Raw genomic sequence first — 21,538 nt, forward strand, 5'->3', positions numbered from 1 at the left:
TCACCTGGTAAGGCAATGGCTTTACGATGTTTGTTTAACAGAGTCAACAAATGCTTGACTTCGTCTGGGAAGTCAGTGGGAGCTAAGTCTTTCTCCTCAACTGGTGGAATGGATTGATCCAGTGGAGTGGATGAGGTCTCCCCTGTTGAAATAGCACCGACCCACTGGTCAGGTGGCACGTCATCCTGTACTTGAACAGGGTAAGGATAGTGAACTAGGTCAACAAGATTGGTATTTGCTCTGAGATGAACACTGTGACCCAACATGTTAGCAAGGAATAAATGGATCTTACTGTCTCTTACAATGTGTAAGGAAGGTTCAACAAATAAACCCTTGACCTTGCAGGAATCACTGTCAACTAGGACGTTATCACCATCAACAACAGACACTCTAGTGAGAGCACTAGCTGCAACAGAGACGTCTTTCTGCAGATGGCAAGTGACATCAACAAGAGATGGCATTACTAGTTTCAAGTAATCATTTTCCGACAAGGCGTCCCCTGTGGAGAAACTACTACTTGGACTAGCAGACATTGCAGGGATAGGCTGAGCACTCAAAGCAGTCTGAGCGTCCTCGGACACTTGAGGCAATATACTATCTTGCATATCTAAAGGTGTAGGTGGAACACAGATGGGAGTGACAGAGTTACTAGCGGCTGACCGCTTGGGTATGCTACTGGAAAATGCATTGGCTTGTAAGGACTTAATCTGTACATCGTACTCTGTGGCAGTATGGCAGATTTCTGATCCAAGTTGGTAACCCCAAAATGGAATGATCAAGTCGTCAATTTGGGCATGCCATCGGTAAGGGTCAAGCACAATGAGTAAGTCTCGCATGGAAGCAAATCCCAGTAGAAGGTCACCAGGGAAAGTAATCTGGTCGACAACAAGAAAAGCAGCAGTAAAGTCTCTACCTTGGATAGTAAAGGTGAGAGAAGTCTGACCTCGGACACGCAGAAGGGAACCAGCTACTCCACTAAGGGAGGTTACAGTAGTTGGTTCAACGAGGAGGACACGTCATAACTGCTTCTCTTTAAACAAGCTAGACCTGATGATATTAACTTGCGCACCAGAGTCCATGAACACATGAATGGACGCATTATGGATAGAAGCTTGTACCAAAGGACCTATCGTTTCGTTAGGAGTTATGTGCAAACAGAAAGGTGGGTTGTCATCGGAGAAGGCATTTTCTACTTCATCCCCAAATTCCTCTACGTCAGAGATGTGTGAAGCAACCTCAGCAGCAGGGTTGTCATTCTCAAGACTGGCTAAGACTTCATAGGAATTTTGAACTGGGATGGTGTACTCATTATCACCTACTGTCACGACTGGACGAGTAGACTGGGGAGCTCGGATTCCCCCGAATTGGAAGAATGAGCCTGGTTCTGGTTAGTTTGAGAACCACGACGTCTGTTTCCTCTCCTGGCTCTGTGGTTGGAACGGCCACAGAAAGATCTAGAGTACTGAAGGTTGTAGAGAGCATTGCACTCAGATGTGTCATGTCCATGTATTCTATGATAAGTACAGTAGAGAAGATCTGACTGGTACTCATCATCAGTACGACGCCTCTTAGGGTGACTATCAGGACAATTAATTGCAATATGGCCACGGAAACCACAATTGTAGCAAGTTCTTTGACTGTGGGTACTGTACATACTACGGGTGTTACAGGAATGATGGCTCTTAACACTAGCTTTGGATGATGGTTGTGAGTGATTAAGGTTGGGAGTTTTGGTAGTAGCACAAACTAGAGGAAGTACAGGAGTAGACAAAGTGGTTGGCGTAGACTTTCGATAAGGGAAGGTTCCCTCGGGACACAAATTTCGTACATGGATGAGAGCTGCGAGCAGTCCCATAGTAGCATTTAGAGGACTAGAATTGTACACATACATAGATGTCGGTGGCATTAGTTGTTTGATAACTCCGAATGCTGCTAATTTAGCAAACCCTTCAAGGGTTGGTTTATCACTATCTTTAAGGTACTTGGAAGTTTGACCCACTCTAACGAATGAGGACATTAGGTTATTAAGATGAAGGGAGACTCATCTAATGACTCCTCTGGCCTCGGAGCTGTGCACACTAATTCTTTGAGAACGACAAAAGGATCGGTTTCTCGCACCGGTTCAAGATAGTTACGAATTAACTGTTCATAATGTTGCCACCTGGTTAGATCTTGAAAGTCCTTCATACGAATTAAGTTGAACACATGTGAGGCAGCTGGAGAACGGGCTAGACTCTCCTTTCCGATACTGATTAAACAACTCTCTGATGGAAGACCATCAACTGAAGCATTAGCTCTGGCTCGAACAGCAGTAAACCAACCTTCTAGATTGTCTGGGTTACCATTGAACAATGGCATAGCATCATACGGATCACGACTGAAATTACGCAGACTAGAAGTCTGAGTGTGTCTATTATTTGATACAGGATTACTCGAATTGTGAACTGATGCATCAATGGTTGTACTAGCAGCATGTGCTGAGGCATCACTTGAGAAGACTTGAGACATATTTGCAAAATGTACAACAAAAATTTAGAGAAACTAAAGAAAATGTAACTGAGGAACACACGACACAGTGAACTTAAATGGGAAGAAAATGCTTAACTATTCTGCATAAGTAATTAAAAATTGACAGGACACACAGAAAGCAAGGAAACTCACACAAGAAAATACTCAACTGAACAAACAACACTTTGAAAATAAAGAGAACTTGTACTTTACTCAAATCTAATTTGCTCAACTTTTACTTTAAAATTGAATGAATGGCACAGTGAGTTGTCTTTACTCTCAGTGCAACAGGGAAATTCAACAATACAATGATGAATCAATCAAAAAAATGTTAAATTGGACTCAATAAAGCTTGTGCAAAATTAAGAAAAACTGGGAAACAATTCACTAAAAGAAAATAAAATGGCACACAAAGAATAAAATATTATGCACAGAACAGAGCATAAGAAACTGCACTGAAATAAACTGTAGCAATATTGCAAATATCAATTGCTAATCAAAAGTACTGCACACACTACATAAAATTTCTGAAAGAAAAAAATTTAATGACAACACAATGCTTGCACAAGAATTATTGCAAAATGAGTCAATGTGCAATAATAAAAAAATTACACACACAGGAAGTACAGTTTACAAGATTAAAAAAAAATATTAGCAGGGAATGAACTGAGGGAACACTTTAACTCTTAACTGCAGCTTAAGCAACACTTAACAAGCAAAAGAACAATTTACTTTAAATGAACAACTTAAAAATTGCACTAAGAGTGAATTTGTTCAATGAAACATGAAAAATAATAGGTGCAAAAACACAGAACAAAAAGGGTTGAACACTTACAGTGATGCAGAACACAACACATCAATATAAACACAATACTAGAATTTTCTTGCTATGAAACTTGATGTGTGAGAAATATGATAAAATAATTTTCTTGCTTGCACAAAATAATGGCACTATTGTCTGTGGAAATAAGACAAATTAGACACTGGCTGAATGAAAAGAATTAATACAACACATATAAGGGGATCAGCAACTATGCTGACAGTATTGAGTGTTGTCTTCTGTGGCAATAAGTCTTGAGTTTCTGTAGTTAATTAAATGGTTGTGTGAATTGCGATGTTGTACACAGGCATTCCTTGTATCGTCAGTCCTGCTTGCGTATTGGTGCTCTGAAATACGTGTTTGGAGGTCTCTTGATGTTTCGCCCACGTATAATTTGTTGCAGTCATTACAAGGGATTATGTATACCCCTGCAAAGGATGGAAGCTTGTCCTGTCTACTACTGGTGATGTCCTTGATGGTCGTGGTTGTGGAGGTAGGTACTTGGAATGATGTATTGGAAAAGATGTTGGAAACATGTTTGGCAATGGAGTTGGTGGGGAGGACTATGTAGCTCTTCTCGGCAGTGTCTTCTCTGGGTGTGTTGAAGATGTTTAATGCTCGCCGTCTGCAGTCTCTGATGAAGTGACGAGGATAGTGGAGTTTAGAAAATACTTGTTCAATTATAGTGCATTCTTCCTCAAGGAACTCATTGCTGCAGATTCTGAGTGCACACAGGAAGAAGCCTATAATTACACTACGTTTAGTTTTGGTGTCTTGGTGAGAGTAGAAGTGGAGAAGATCGTTTTGGTTGGTTGGTTTTCGATAGACTTTAAAACGAAGTTCATGGTCAGTTTTGCAGAGAAGAACATCAAGGAAAGGAAGAGTGTTGTTGACTGCTTCTTCAAGTGTGAATTGGATTGAGGGCTCGACCTGGTTGAGCTTGTCTTGGAGAGCTTGAACGTTGAAGCGCCTGGGAGTTATGAGGAGAATGTCGTCAACATAACGGAGCCAAGTGATAGTCGAAGGAATGATGGTGGAGAAACGCTCGGCTTCCAGATGTTTCATGTATAAGTTCGCCAGGACGGCACTGAGTGGCGAGCCCATGGGTAGACCAAAAGTCTGTTGAAAGAGGTGATTTTCGAAAGAGAAACACGTAAAGCCGACACATAGTTCAACGAGGTCGATGAAATCGCTGCCTGGAATAGGAAGATCAAGTGAATCATCAATTTTTCTGCGCAGGAGATCGATGGCTTGTGTAGCAGGTACTTTGGTGAATAGGGAAGTTACATCAAGGCTGGAAAGTTTCTTGTTCCTGATGTTGATGTTGCGAATGAGATTGAGAAGATCACCCGAGTGTTTGAGATGTGCTGGACTGATAGTGCCCAAGAGTTTGGAGAGGTGTTTTGCTAGAATTCCTGAGAGTTGGTGGGGAGCACTGCCTATTCCCAAAGATATGGGTCTCAAAGGGATACCAGGCTTGTGAGTTTTTGGTAGGCCGTACATTCTGGCAGGTCTGGGGTTGCTGGGTATGGTGTGCAGAAGTTTCTTCCCTTGTTCTGAGTTCCTCAGAATACGGCGAGTCCTTTGAAGAAAAGTTTTAGTAAGGTTGTCCACTTGGTTAGTTGTGAGGGGTTTGTAGGTATCTGGGTCAATAAGTAGATGGAGCATTTTGTTCCTGTAGTCGTCAGTGTTCATGATAACAACACCACCTCCTTTATCAGCGGTGGTGACCCTGATGGTCGTGTCTTCTGTTAAACCTTCAAGTGCAATGATATAACGTCGAGGTATGACTGGGGAGCTGCATGTAGAGATGGCTGCTGAGATGATGCCTTGAAGAAAACCTTTTTGGAAGTCGGAGTCATTGTGTCTGTAGTTTTTGGCGATGAAATTGAGTTTTTGTTTTGGTTTCGTAATTCCTGTTGCGAATTTGAGGCCTAAGCTGAGGGCTTTGGTTTCTGTGGTTGATAATGGACGAGATGAAAGATTCTGAATAATGTCAGGTCTTCCTAAACTTTTCCAATGACTATTATCGCAGAGAGTTTGTAGTTTTCTAGTAAGTCTGATCTTCTGTTGAACATTCGCTGTGGTAACTCTGCTGCGAATGATTTCGGCGGTGCGTCTGTTCATGTTGCCCCGAAGTGCTGTACCTAGTTTTTAACCTAACCTAACCTAACCTAACCTAACCTAACCTAACCTAACCTAACCTTCTTGCTTTGAAAAAAAAAATAATCTCAAGCTTGGCACACAAGATATGGCAGTATATATAGCTGCTTAAGTTCCAAGTAACGAGACGCTACATATATAAAATATTTAACAAAAATAATGGTACACACAGAATAAAAAGGTAATTTGGCACACTGGGGGAAGAGTAATGAATGAATCAACACTTAAAATTAGTAGAAAAACATAAGAGGAGCAATGAAAATAAGTCAAGACAAAAGAAATAATAACACACAATAATAAAATAAGATAGATTGCACAACACTTAAAAACACATGATAAAAAAATTAAACAGTTCACAAGGAGTGAAAGAGAGTAATTAATAAAGTGCTGCACACGAGAGACACTTAATAAGTGTATATAAGAGAAAATATTACTTCAGAATGGGAAGCAATAACAAATATAAAGAAAGTAAACACAAAAATAAGCAATAACATGACACTAGAAAATATTCCAGAAAACGAGTCATATGAAACACAGAAGAAAAGATGTAGGAAATGTCTCAACACACGCAAATGTCTGTATAAAAAATATATCTCTATAATGGCTTGATTGAAGAACTGGAAGCAACGACAGGAGGAGGAGGATGGTATAAGCTCCCTGATACACCCCGTCAACTAACTACACGAATACCACCTGGTGGTTCACACTTACACTCACTCACTCATTTGACCATAAACAGAAATATTAATCTCAGTCTTAAAATAATGAATCCTGTGATACTCCAATACTGAAACTATGTACTGTGCCAAAACAAAAGCATTCACATTGCTAAACTCACAAACTAGTATTTAGTCACTTAGCCATAATACCAACTTACCTCATAATTTGTAATATTTTACAATTAAGAATAAAACTAAGTCTGCCCGAAATGCCTAGCCATGCTAAGCGTTCTAGTGGTACACTCTGTAATCACAATTTTACTACATGTAAACCAAACAATAACCAAATTTCTGTAAACTCAGCATTGTAATCCTTATAGAGAATAAACTTTGAATTGAATTGAATGTATGGGTAGACGAATGGCACATGTGGTTGATGGTGTCAGGCTTCGTGTGGGTGAGTGGGTAGGCGGTGGCTGGGCTGGCGTCCTCTCGCTAGCTGGCTCCTACCTCACACTAAAACTCATGGGCCAGGGAGGAACTGCCACTATAACAACAGGGAGGGAGAGGCTGCCACTACAACAGGGAGGGAGGGAGGAACAGCCACTACAACAACAGCGAGGGAGAGGCTGCCACTACAACAACACGTAGGGAGGAACTGACACTACAGCTCTGATGAAAACTCACACTCACACGAGCTTTTAAATCTCTGCACAAAATTCAATTTAAACCAGCAAATAATAGAGCCTACTAGACTGGAGAATACACTAGACCTCATCTTCACTAACAATGATGATCTGATACGAAATGTCACCATATCAAAAACAATATACTCAGGTCACAACATAATTGAGGTTCAGACATGTATGCGCGGAGCCCCAGACCGACATAATGAGATTAGTCACGAGGGAGCATTCACCAAATTCAACTTCAATAACAAAAACATAAAGTGGGACCAAGTAAACCAAGTAATAACCGATATAAGCTGGGAAGATATACTAAGCAACACAGACCCCAACTTATGCCCAGAACAGATTAACTCGGTGGCACTCGATGTATGCACAAGGCTTATTCCTCTAAGAAAAAGGAGGAGTAGATGTAAAATAGAAAGAGACAGGTGCTCCCTTTACAGGCGACGGAAAAGAATAACAGAGACGCTAAAAGAGGTCAATATATCTGAAATGCGTAGGGAGACACTTGTCAGAGAAATAGCAAGCATCGAACTTAAGCTAAAGGAATCTTATAGGAGTCAGGAATTGCGGGAAGAACTAAAAGCCATAAATGAAATCGAAAGAAACCCAAAGTATTTCTTCTCCTATGCCAAATCAAAGTCGAGAACAACGTCCAGTATTGGGTTCCTACTTAAACAAGATGGGTCCTACACAGATGACAGCAAGGAAATGAGTGAGCTACTCAAGTCCCAATATGACTCAGTTTTTAGCAAGCCGCTAACCAGGCTGAGAGTCGAAGATCAAAATGAATTTTTTATGAGAGAGCCACAGAATTTGGTTAACACAAGCCTATCTGATGTTATCCTGACGCCAAATGACTTCGAACAGGCGATAAATGACATGCCCATGCACTCTGCCAGACTCATGGAACTCCGTGTTCATCAAGAACTGCAAGAAGCCCCTATCACGAGCTTTTACCATCCTATGGAGAGGGAGCATGGACACGGAATTTGGTTAACACAAGCCTATCTGATGTTATCCTGACGCCAAATGACTTCGAACAGGCGATAAATGACATGCCCATGCACTCTGCCAGACTCATGGAACTCCGTGTTCATCAAGAACTGCAAGAAGCCCCTATCACGAGCTTTTACCATCCTATGGAGAGGGAGCGTGGACACGGGGGTCGTCCCACAGTTACTAAAAACAACAGACATAGCCCCACTCCACAAAGGGGGCAGTAAAGCAATAGCAAAGAACTACAGACCGATAACACTAACATCCCATATCATAAAAATCTTTGAAAGGGTCCTAAGAAGCAAGATCACCACCCATCTAGAAACCCATAAATTACACAACCCAGGGAAATATGGGTTTAGAACAGGTCGCTCCTCTCTGTCTCAACTAGTGGATCACTACGACAAGGTCCTAGATGCACTAGAAGACAAAAAGAATGCAGATGTAATATATACAGACTTTGCAAAAGCCTTCGACAAGTGTGACCATGGCGTAATAGCGCACAAAATGCGTGCTAAAGGAATAACAGGAAAAGTCGGTCGATGGATCTATAATTTCCTCACTAACAGAACACAGAGAGTAGTAGTGAACAGAGTCAAGTCCGAGGCAGCTACGGTGAAAAGCTCTGTTCCACAAGGCACAGTACTCGCTCCCATCTTGTTCCTCATCCTCATATCTGACATAGACAAGGATGTCAGCCACAGCACCGTGTCTTCCTTTGCAGATGACACCCGAATCTGCATGACAGTGTCTTCCATTGCAGACACTGCAAGGCTCCAGGCGGACATCAACCAAATCTTTCAGTGGGCTGCAGAAAACAATATGAAGTTCAACGATGAGAAATTTCAATTACTCAGATATGGTAAACACGAGGAAATTAAATCTTCATCAGAGTACACAGCAAATTCTGGCCACAAAATAGAGCGAAACACCAACGTCAAAGACATGGGAGTGATCATGTCGGAGGATCTCACCTTCAAGGACCATAACATTGTATCAATCGCATCTGCTAGAAAAATGACAGGATGGATAATGAGAGCCTTCAAAACTAGGGAGGCCAAGCCCATGATGACACTCTTCAGGTCACTTGTTTTATCTAGGCTGGAGGAATATTGCTGCACACTAACAGCACCTTTCAAGGCAGGTGAAATTGCTGACCTAGAAAATGTACAGAGAACCTTCACGGCGCGCATAACGGAGATAAAACACCTAAATTACTGGGAGCGCTTGAGGTTCCTGAACCTGTATTCCCTGGAACGCAGGCTGGAGAGATACATGATTATATACACCTGGAAAATCCTAGAGGGACTAGTACCGAACTTGCACACGAAAATCACTCACAAGGAAAGCAAAAGACTTGGCAGACGATGCAACATCCCCCCAATGAAAAGCAGGGGTGTCACTAGCCCGTTAAGAGACCACACAATAAGTGTCAGGGGCCCGAGACTGTTCAACTGCCTCCCAGCATACATAACGGGGATTACCAACAGACCCCTGGCAGTCTTCAAGCTGGCACTGGACAAGTACCTAAAGTCGGTTCCTGACCAGCCGGGCTGAGGCTCGTACGTTGGTTTGCGTGCAGCCAGCAGTAACAGCCTGCTTGATCAGGCTCTGATCCACCACGAGGCCTGGTCACAGACCGAGCCGCGGGGGCGTTGACCCCCGGAACTCTCTCCAGGTAAACTCCAGGTAAACAGCAACAGGGAGGGAGGGAGGGACTGCCACTACAACAACAGGGAGGGAGGGAGAAACTCCCACTGCAACAACAGGGAGGGAGGGAGGAACTGCCACTACAACAACAGCAAGGGACGGAGGGGCTGCCACTACAGCAACAGGGAGGGAGGGAGGGAGAGGCTACCACTACAACAGGGTGGGAGGAACTGCCACTACAACAACAGGGAGGGAGGGAGGGAGGGACTGCCACTACAACAACAGGGAGGAAGGGAGGGAGAAACTCCCACTTCAACAACAGGGAGTGAGGGAGGAACTGCCGCTACAACAACAGCAAGGGACGGAGGGGCTGCCACTACAACAACAGGGAGGGAGGGGCTGCCACTACAAGAACAGGGAGGGAAGGAGGGAGGGAGGGGCTGCCACTACAACATGGAGGGAGGGAGGGAAGGGCTGCCACTACAACAACAGGGAGGGAGGGAGGGAGGGGCTGCAACTACAACAACATGGAGGGAGGGAGGGAGGGACGGGCTGCCACTACAACATGGAGAGAGGGAGGGAGGGAGGGAAGGGCTGCCACTACTACAACAGGGAGGGAGGGAGGGAGAGAGGGAGGGAGGAAAGGGCTGCCACTACTACAACAGGGAGGGAGGGAGGGAAGGGCTGCCACTACAACAGGGAGGGAGGGAGGGAGGGAGGGAGGGAAGGGCTGCCACTACAACAACAGTGAGGGAGGGAGGGAGGGAGGGAGGGAGGGAGGGAGGGAGGGAGGTAGGGAAGGGCTGCCACTACAACAGGGAGGGAGGGAGGGAGGGAAGGGCTGCCACTACAACAACAGGGAGGGAGGGAGGGAGAGAGGGAGGGAGGGAGGGAAGGACTGCCACTACAACAACAGGGAGGGAGGGAGGGAGGGAGGGAAGGGCTGCCACTACAACAACAGGGAGGGAGGGAGGGAGGGAGGGAAGGGCTGCCACTACAACAGGGAGGGAGGGAGGGAGGGAAGGGCTGCCACTACAACAACAGGGAGGGAGGGAGGGAGAGAGGGAGGGAGGGAAAGAAGGGCTGCCACTACAACAACAGGGAGGGAGGGAGGGAAGGAGGGAGGGAGGGAAGGGCTGCCACTACAACAACAGGGAGGGAGGGAGGGAGGGAGGGAGGGAGGGAAGGGCTGCCACTACAACAGGGAGGGAGGGAGGGAGGGAAGGGCTGCCACTACAACAACAGGGAGGGAGGGAGGGAGAGAGGGAGGGAGGGAGGGAAGGGCTGCCACTACAACAGGGAGGGAGGGAGGGAGGGAGGGAGGGAAGGTCTGCCACTACAACAGGGAGGGAGGGAGGGAGGGAAGGTCTGCCACCACAACAGGGAGGGAAGGAGGGAGGGAGGGAGGGAAGGTCTGCCACCACAACAGGGAGGGAAGGAGGGAGGGAGGGAGGGAAGGTCTGCCACCACAACAGGGAGGGAAGGAGGGAGGGAGGGAGGGAAGGTCTGCCACCACAACAGGGAGGGAAGGAGGGAGGGAGGGAGGGAAGGTCTGCCACCACAACAGGGAGGGAAGGAGGGAGGGAGGGAGGGAAGGTCTGCCACCACAACAGCTACAATGTTCAACTTCTCTCTACTCTTTGTATTCCTCAATAATTTGTTCCTAAAATTATTAAATAGGACTCTGCGGTTCCTGATATTAATCACTGTGTAATGGATCACTCTCTTTGAAAGTTTAAAGTCGATTTAATAATGCATTTTAAAATTATGAGAAAGAAATGTATGTGGATTCTTAATTAAAAAGCTCCAGGAAAACTGGTTTTGCATCTCTATGGTGTCCCGTGGCCTGGTAGGCACTGCTGGCGCCTCACACACTGAGTGTCTGTGGTTCGATTCTCGGCCGGGCGGAAACATTGGTCGTGTTTCTTGCACATGATGTCCCTGTTCACCTAGGAAGCAAGTAGGTACCTGGATGTTAGTCGACTGTTGTGGGTTGCATCCTGGGGGACAAGATTGCAGGAACTCAATGGAAATAAGACAGTTCTAGATGACGCACTGACTTTCTTGGGTTATCGTGGGTGGCTAACTCTCTCTAGGGGTTATCCTGGGTGGCTAACCCACTCTAGGGGTTATCCTGGGTGGCTAACCCACTCTAGGATGTTATCCATGGTGGCGAACCCTCTCTAGGGGTTATCCTGGGTGGCTAACCCACTCTAGGGGTTATCCTGGGTGACTAAGCCACTCTAGGATGTTATCCATGGTGGCGAACCCTCTCTAGGGGTTATCCTGGGTGGCTAACTCTCTGGGGAGAGCTAACCCTCCCCAGGGTTAAAAATCTATACAAAATCCTATCTTATCTTTATAATAAACTGAATGATGACGACAGAATAAAGCAACGGCAGTTTAATCACGTTTATACAATTGATCACCAGCAGCGTCCAGAATATCTTGCTGTCAAGTTTGTCAAGGCAATCAACACCAGTGTGGTACTAGGGGAAGTGAACACAGCTATAAGATAAGATAAGATAAGATTTCGTTCGGATTCTTAACCCCGGAGGGTTAGCCACCCAGGATAACCCAAGAAAGTCAGTGCGTCATCGAGGACTGTCTAACTTATTTCCATTGGGGTCCTTAATCTTGTCCCCCAGGATGCGACCCACACCAGTCGACTAACACCCAGGTACCTATTTGCTGCTAGGTGAACAGGACAACAGGTGTAAGGAAACGTGTCGAAATGTTTCCACCCGCCGGGAATCGAACCCGGGCCCTCCGTGTGTGAAGCGGGAGCTTTAGCCACCAGGCCACCGTAGTACCCACAGTCAGTGGTCAGGCGTCAAACACCTTTTATTGTACAGCAATAAAGGAGTGGAAGGGACTGCCTGCACGTGTCAAAGCCCGTCCTAGCATAAACCAGTTCATGAAGAGAGATAAAAGGTACCTAATGAATGAAGCTACAGAAAGGGAATAGAGCAATTTCTCGTAGAGTTAACACTCATGTACCTGTTATTGTAAGCTGATCCTCTCTTTAATGTTCAGGTAGATTACCCAGTTTACTTTATTCCCATTGTATCTTCTGTTATTGTAGCTGATTTTCACACAGTTGAGTTACTTAGCTGCTTTAATTTTTAAGGTTATAATCATAAGTTTTGTTTGATGTAACTCACAGCTAGACTTACAATAGTAAGACATTACAAGGACTGAATTTTTTTGGGGGTTATCCTAGATAATTTGTACATATGGTACTGTGTATAATAATTGTACTTATGTTCACCTGGACTTAAATAAACTTACAGTCTCTTAGAGTAACTCAGAATGGAGAGTTGGAAGTGTTGCATCAAGAAGTGTTGTAACAGAAAGTGTTGCAACAGGAAGTGTTGCACCAGAAAGTGTTGCAACAGAAAGTGTTGCAACAGAAAGTGTTGCAACAGAAAGTGTCGCAACAGAAAGTGTCGCAACAGAAAGTGTTGCACCAGGAAGTGTTGCATCAGGAAGTGTTGCAACAGAAAGTGTTGCACCAGGAAGTGTTGCATCAGGAAGTGTTGCACCAGGAAGTGTTGCATCAAGAAGTGTTGCAACAGGAAGTGTTGCATCAGGAAGTGTTGCATCAGGAAGTGTTGCATCAAGAAGTGTTGCAACAGAAAGTGTTGCACCAGGAAGTGTTGCACCAGGAAGTGTTGCATCAGAAAGTGTTGCACCAGGAAGTGTTGCATCAGGAAGTGTTGCACCAGGAAGTGTTGCATCAAGAAGTGTTGCAACAGAAAGTGTTGCACCAGGAAGTGTTGCACCAGGAAGTGTTGCAACAGAAAGTGTTGCACCAGGAAGTGTTGCACCAGGAAGTGTTGCAACAGAAAGTGTTGCACCAGGAAGTGTTGCATCAGGAAGTGTTGCATCAGGAAGTGTTGCAACAGAAAGTGTTGCACCAGGAAGTGTTGCACCAGGAAGTGTTGCAACAGAAAGTGTTGCACCAGGAAGTGTTGCATCAGGAAGTGTTGCAACAGAAAGTGTTGCACCAGGAAGTGTTGCACAAGAAAGTGTTGCACCAGGAAGTGTTGCACCAGAAAGTGTTGCACCAGAAAGTGTTGCAACAGAAAGTGTTGCAACAAAAAGTGTTGCACCAGAAAGTGTTGCAACAGAAAGTGTTGCACCAGGAAGTGTTGCATCAGGAAGTGTTGCAACAGAAAGTGTTGCACCAGGAAGTGTTGCACAAGAAAGTGTTGCACCAGGAAGTGTTGCACCAGAAAGTGTTGCACCAGGAAGTGTTGCACCAGAAAGTGTTGCACCAGAAAGTGTTGCACCAGAAAGTGTTGCACCAGGAAGTGTTGCACCAGAAAGTGTTGCACCAGGAAGTGTTGCACCAGAAAGTGCTGCACCAGGAAGTGTTGCACCAGAAAGTGTTGCACCAGAAAGTGTTGCAACAGAAAGTGTTGCACCAGAAAGTGTTGCACCAGAAAGTGCTGCACCAGGAAGTGTTGCACCAGAAAGTGTTGCACCAGAAAGTGTTGCAACAGAAAGTGTTGCACCAGAAAGTGTTGCACCAGAAAGTGTTGCACCAGAAAGTGTTGAACCAGAAAGTGTTGAACCAGAAAGTGTTGCACCAGAAAGTGTTGCACCAGAAAGTGTTGAACCAGAAAGTGTTGCACCAGAAAGTGTTGCACCAGAAAGTGTTGCACCAGAAAGTGTTGCACCAGAAAGTGTTGCACCAGAAAGTGTTGAACCAGAAAGTGTTGCAACCGGAAGTGTTGCACCAGAAAGTGTTGCAACAGAAAGTGTTGCACCAGGAAGTGTTGCAACAGAAAGTGTTGCACCAGAAAGTGTTGCACCAGAAAGTGTTGAACCAGAAAGTGTTGCAACCGGAAGTGTTGCACCAGAAAGTGTTGCAACAGAAAGTGTTGCACCAGGAAGTGTTGCAACAGAAAGTGTTGCACCAGAAAGTGTTGGACCAGAAAGTGTTGCAACCGGAAGTGTTGCACCAGAAAGTGTTGCAACAGAAAGTGTTGCACCAGGAAGTGTTGCACCAGAAAGTGTTGCACCAGGAATTGTTACATCAGAAAGTGTTGCAACCGGAAGCGTTGCACCAGAAAGTGTTGCACCAGAAAGTGTTGTAACAGACAGTGTTGCACCAGAAAGTGTTGCAACATAAAATGTTGCACCAGAAAGTGTTGCAACAGAAAGTGTTGCAACATAAAGTGTTGCACCAGAAAGTGTTGCACCAGGAAGTGTTGCAACAGGAAGTGTTGCAACAGAAAGTGTTGCAACAGGAAGTGTTGCAACAGAAAGTGTTGCAACAGGAAGTGTTGCATCAAGAAGTGTTGCAACAGAAAGTGTTGCACCAGGAAGTGTTGCACCAGAAAGTGTTGCACCAGGAAGTGTTGCACCAGAAAGTGTTGCACCAGAAAGTGTTGCACCAGAAAGTGTTGCACAAGAAAGTGTTGCACCAGAAAGTGTTGCACCAGAAAGTGTTGCACCAGGAAGTGTTGCACCAGGAAGTGTTGCACTAGAAAGTGTTGCACCAGGAAGTGTTGCACCAGAAAGTGTTGCACCAGGAAGTGTTGCACCAGAAAGTGTTGCACCAGAAAGTGTTGCACCAGAAAGTATTGCACCAGAAAGTGTTGCACCAGGAAGTGTTGCACCAGGAAGTGTTGCACTAGAAAGTGTTGCACCAGGAAGTGTTGCACCAGAAAGTGTTGCACCAGGAAGTGTTGCACCAGAAAGTGTTGCACCAGGAAGTGTTGCACCAGAAAGTGCTGCACCAGGAAGTGTTGCACCAGAAAGTGTTGCACCAGAAAGTGTTGCAACAGAAAGTGTTGCACCAGAAAGTGTTGCACCAGGAAGTGTTGCACCAGAAAGTGTTGCACCAGAAAGTGTTGCACCAGAAAGTATTGCACCAGAAAGTGTTGCACCAGGAAGTGTTGCACCAGGAAGTGTTGCACTAGAAAGTGTTGCACCAGGAAGTGTTGCACCAGAAAGTGTTGCACCAGGAAGTGTTGCACCAGAAAGTGTTGCACCAGAAAGTGTTGCACCAGAAAGTGTTGCACCAGAAAGTGTTGCACCAGGAAGTGTTGCACCAGAAAGTGTTACATCAGAAAGTGTTGCACCAGGATGTGTTGCACCAGAAAGTGTTGCACCAGGAAGTGTTGCACCAGGAATTGTTACATCAGAAAGTGTTGCAACAGAAAGTGTTGCAACAGAAAGTGTTGCAACAGAAAGTGTTGCACCAGATAGTGTTGCACCAGGAATTGTTACATCAGAAAGTGTTGCAACAGAAAGTGTTGCAACAGAAAGTGTTGCACCAGGAATTGTTGCATCAGAAAGTGTTGCAACAGAAAGTGTTGCAACAGAAAGTGTTGCAACAGAAAGTGTTGCAACAGAAAGTGTTGCACCAGGAATTGTTACATCAGAAAGTGTTGCACCAGAAAGTGTTGCACCAGGAATTGTTACATCAGAAAGTGTTGCACCAGGAAGTGTTGCACCAGAAAGTGTTGCACCAGAAAGTGTTGCAACAGAAAGTGTTGTAACAGAAAGTGTTGCAACAGAAAGTGTTGCACCAGGAATTGTTACATCAGAAAGTGTTGCAACCGGAAGTGTTGCACCAGAAAGTGTTGCAACAGTGTTGCACCAGAAAGTGTTGCACCAGGAAGTTGCAACAGAAAGTGTTGCACCAGAAAGTGTTGCAACAGTGTTGCACCAGAAAGTGTTGCACCAGGAAGTTGCAACAGAAAGTGTTGCACCAGAAAGTGTTGCAACAGTGTTGCACCAGAAAGTGTTGCACCAGGAAGTTGCAACAGAAAGTGTTGCACCAGAAAGTGTTGCAACAGTGTTGCACCAGAAAGTGTTGCACCAGGAAGTTGCAACAGAAAGTGTTGCAACAGAAAGTGTTGCAACATAAAGTGTTGCAACAGAAAGTGTTGCACCAGAAAGTGTTGCACCAGGAATTGTTACATCAGAAAGTGTTGCAACAGAAAGTGTTGCAACAGAAAGTGTTGCACCAGGAATTGTTGCATCAGAAAGTGTTGCAACAGAAAGTGTTGCAACAGAAAGTGTTGCAACAGAAAGTGTTGCAACAGAAAGTGTTGCACCAGGAATTGTTACATCAGAAAGTGTTGCACCAGAAAGTGTTGCACCAGGAATTGTTACATCAGAAAGTGTTGCACCAGGAAGTGTTGCACCAGAAAGTGTTGCACCAGAAAGTGTTGCAACAGAAAGTGTTGTAACAGAAAGTGTTGCAACAGAAAGTGTTGCACCAGGAATTGTTACATCAGAAAGTGTTGCAACCGGAAGTGTTGCACCAGAAAGTGTTGCAACAGTGTTGCACCAGAAAGTGTTGCACCAGGAAGTTGCAACAGAAAGTGTTGCACCAGAAAGTGTTGCAACAGTGTTGCACCAGAAAGTGTTGCACCAGGAAGTTGCAACAGAAAGTGTTGCACCAGAAAGTGTTGCAACAGTGTTGCACCAGAAAGTGTTGCACCAGGAAGTTGCAACAGAAAGTGTTGCACCAGGAAGTGTTGCACCAGGAAGTGTTGCAACAGAAAGTGTTGTAACAGAAAGTGTTGCACCAGAAAGTGTTGCAACAGTGTTGCACCAGAAAGTGTTGCACCAGGAAGTTGCAACAGAAAGTGTTGTAACAGAAAGTGTTGCACCAGAAAGTGTTGCACCAGAAAGTGTTGCATGCCTTGCTGTGGTAATCTCAGCGGCCTGTACTTCCCAGTACAGGGAAGAAGAAAGCCACTGTCCTCAGGTCCATCACTCACAAACTTGCTACCGTAAGTGTTTCGGTTAAGCAATGACTGGTTATATTTGCTTGTGATGAAACACTGATGCAGGTGCCTAGGCAGCATGACGTTACTGCTGGAGCTGGAGTGAGAATGAATTTATGAGATTTAACACTCAGAGACAAAGCTGACATCCTGGTAGGAAAATCTGAGTCTGAAATCGGGTGGTTAGTGTACAGGGACTCATCGTATGTAAAGTTGATCACCAGCTGAGGCAACCAAACTATGCGAGGCGTAAGTTTCCTTTCATGTTGAGCCTGCATCATTTTTAATAATAATTATATCTATTTCTATAAGTACATGTACAAGGTATACAGACCATAGCTGACATCAATGACATACTACTAAACAGAAAGCCGCTTGTTATGCTGAGCATTTCCCGTATAGGTTGTTGTATCGTAGGGGTTCTTAAAAGGAGATATCGAGGGTTGTCAGAGTCTGGTAATGGGAGATGGAGCCCAGCCTCTGCCTTGTCTTAGCCTATGTCAAACGCCGACTGAGGCCGAGGTAGCTCGCCTCACACTCAAGCTGCATCCCGTGACGTCATACAGTCACAGGCCTAAGGGGTCTTCTATATAAAGCACATGGATGATACTATGATATGCTATACAACACAGGGATCAGCAACTATGCTGACACTTGTCCCAGAATGCGACCCACACCAGTCCACTAACACCCAGGTACCCATTTTACTGATGGGTGAACATGGTCAGCAGGTGTCTTATGGAAACACGTCCCTAATGTTTTCCAGCCGTACCGGAGGAGATTCGACCTCCGGACCTCAGTGTGTGAGCTGAGTGCTCAAGCACTCAGTTACCTTCTTGCCTTTCCCATACCCAGGTTCTAGACAGGTGCTTAACGAGCCGGGAAAACAGCAAGACTCTCGCCTTCAGCACCGGGAAGATACTAAAGTTCGCTATCGATAGTCTTAAGTGAACGAGTAGAGGGAGAGGGAGGTACTGGGATGGAGGGGGGGGGGCAGAAAGTGGGTAGATATCGGGTAGCTTGCCCTAGATTCGGGCAGGATTGAAAAAAAGTAAAAGATACCCATTTGGAAAAAGAGTAACTACCACTGAAAATCTCTATACAAGTCTGTCTGGTCTGGCGCCACTTACGTGGCGGCTGATCAAATGTTAACGGCGAGTGACGGTGGAAAAGTCTCCCATTTTTGCTCTTACAGCAAGCATTAGTTCTGTTTTTTTTTTACCTGGAGAGGGTTTGGGGGGTCAACACCCCCGCGGGCTGGTCTGTGACAAAGCCTCATGGTGGCTCAAGGCCGGAGCAACCAGGCTGTTACTGCTGGCCGCATGCAACCCGACATACAAGCCACAGCCCGGCTGGTCAGGTACTGACTTTAGATACCTGTCCAGTGCCTTCTTGAAGACAGTCAGCAACTGCCCTTATTTCAACCCAGGAATCCAAAATCCTGTTATCCTGGGTGTAAAGGGAGTAAAATAAACAGCAGAAAAACTTTTGACTTATTATCCTTTCACCAAGTAAGAACAGAAGTATGTACACTATATACACTATGTACAGCAATAGGTATTAGTGCACTCCACGGTAAGCAAGGCAGAGTAGAAGCCACTAGAGAGCAGACCGTGCTTCAACAAGCTCTAGAATGGGAATGACAAGGGCAGACAGGTGTGTGATACCCACATCACCTCTGTGATTGACAAAACCATCTTCTCATTGGCTGAACCTGGGTACTGATCGAACGATGGGGCCCCATCGTCAATCCTTAGCACCTGGTTCGCTGGTTGGAGGAGATAGCCTTTCAATGAGGGTGTGTACATGCGCCAAATAAAGGTTACGTACTCTTTGCATGCCACAGCTTTCGACAGAACTAATTTCAGTTTGAAATATACATTGATGTTTAATGTCTTTTTTAAGTGCCTTGAGTTATCTTGATGTGACAGTGACACTGCATGACACGTCATGTCTAGTTTAGTCTACCTACCTGGAGTCTACCTGGAGGGTATTCCTGGGATCAACGCCCCCGTGGCCCGGTCCATGACCAGGCCTCCTGGTGGATCAGGGCCTGACCAACAAGGCTGTTACTGCTGGCTGCTGGCCGCACGTATTCCAACGTACGAACCACATCCTGGCTGATCCGGCACCGACTTTAGGTATCTGTCCAGCTCCCTCTTGAAGACAACCAGGGGTCAATTGGTAATTCCCCTTATGGTTGGTGGGAGGCTGCTGAACAGTTTTGGGCCCCAGACACTTATTATGTTTTCTCTTAGTGTACTAATGATGCCCCTACCTTTCACTGGGGGTAGGTTGCATCACCTGCCAAGTCTTTTGCTGTCGTCGGGAATGATTTCTGTGTGCACATTAGTGACCAGTCTCTCCAGGATCTTCCAGATGAAGATTATGATATATCTCTCTCGCCTGCACTCCAGTGAGTACAAGTCAAGTGCTTCCAAGCGCTCCCAGTAGTTAAGGTGTTTGATGGAACTTATACCTGCAGTAAAGGTTCTCTGTACATTCTCTAGATCTGCAATTTCACCTGCCTTGAATGGGGATGTTAATGTACAGCAGTATTCCAGCCTAGAGAGAAGAGGTGATTTAAAAAGGATCATCACTGGCTTGGCATCTCTTGTCTTGAATGCTCTCATTATCCATCCTATCAGTTTCCTCGCAGATGTGATAGTGGTATTGTTGTGGTCCTTGAAGGTGAGATCTTCCGACATTACCACTCCCAGGTCCTTCACATTACTTTTCCGCTCTATTGTGTGATTAGAGTTTGTAGTAAACTCAGTCCTAGGTATCATTTCCTCCAGTTTTCCATAACGGAGTAGTTGGAATTTGTCCTCATTGAACATCATATTGTTCTCCGTTGCCCATTGGAAAACTTGGTTTATATCTTCTTGGAGGTTAACAGTGTCCTCAATGGATGACACTCTCATGTAGATCCTAGTATCGTCTGAAAAGTATGATACGGTGCTATGGTTTACATCTCTGTTTATTTCTGATACGAGGATGAGGAACAGGATAGGGGCGAGTACTGTGCCTTGTGGAACATAGCTCTTCACTATGGCAGCTTCCTATTTAACTCCGTTCACCATTACTCTTTGTGTGCGATTGGTTAGAAAGTTGAAGATCCATCTGCCTACTTTGCCAGTTATCCCTTTAGCACGCATTTTGTGTGCTATTACACTATGATCGCACTTGTCAAAGGCTTTTGCAAAATCTGTGTATACTTCATCTGCATTCTGTTTGTTTTTCAGTGCATCCAAGACCCTATCATAGTGGTCCAGTAGTTGCGAGAGGCAGGAACGACCTCCTCTGAACCCATGTTGCCCTGTATTGTGCAATTGTTGGGAGTCCAGGTGGTTTGCAATCCTGCTTCTTAGAACTCTTTCAAAGATTTTTATGATGTGGGACGTCAAAGCTATTGGTCTATACTTCTTAGCTCTTCCTTTGCTGCCACCTCTATGGAGTGGGGCTATATCTGTTGTTTTTAGTGACTGTGGAGTCTCACCTGTGTCTGTGCTCCGTTTCCATAGTGTACTTAAGGCCCTTGAGAGGGGTTTCTTGCAGTTCTTAACGAACACAGAGTTCCACGAGTCTGGGCCTGGGGCTGAGTGCATGGGCATGTTGTCAATGGTTTTCTCAAAGTCTAGCGAAGTTGAAGATTGAGACACTTATGCAACGTATGGGAATCTTACACAAATAACCCGCACATAGAAGAGAGTAGCTTACGATGACGTTTCGGTCCGACTTGGACCATTTACAGAGTCACACTAACGAGAAGTAGAGCAGGACGGGTATATATAGACAGGCCTTTTTTTGTTTTTTATATATGGGAATCTTTATTGAAGAAACGTTTCGCCACACAGTGGCTTCATCAGTCCAATACAAAGCAGAAAGATATAAGGAGAGGACTAGTTTGAGGTAACCAGTCCCTCAGCCTGGAGTCGATGTGTTCAGTCCATCAGTCATGTAGAAAGTACAGCATAGTGCCAGAGAGGTGGCTTATATACTGTAGTTAGGTGAGTGACCCCACTTCCTCCTGCTTCGCCTCACCTGACTACAGTATATATACCATTTCTACTGCCCTGTGCTGTACATTCTACAAGATTGATGGACTGAACGCATCGACTCCAGGCTGAGGGACTGATTACCTCAAACTCCTTCTCTCCTTACACCTTTCTGCTTTGTATTGGACTGATGAAGCCACTGTGTGGCGAAACGTTTCCTAAATAAAGATTCCCATATGTTGCATAAGTGTCTCAATCATCAACAGATCTGTTTGTGACTTGATAAAGCCCACTGCGT

This window comes from Cherax quadricarinatus, chromosome 2 (assembly GCF_038502225.1).
Source record: "Cherax quadricarinatus isolate ZL_2023a chromosome 2, ASM3850222v1, whole genome shotgun sequence".
Taxonomy (NCBI): Eukaryota; Metazoa; Arthropoda; class Malacostraca; order Decapoda; family Parastacidae; genus Cherax; species Cherax quadricarinatus.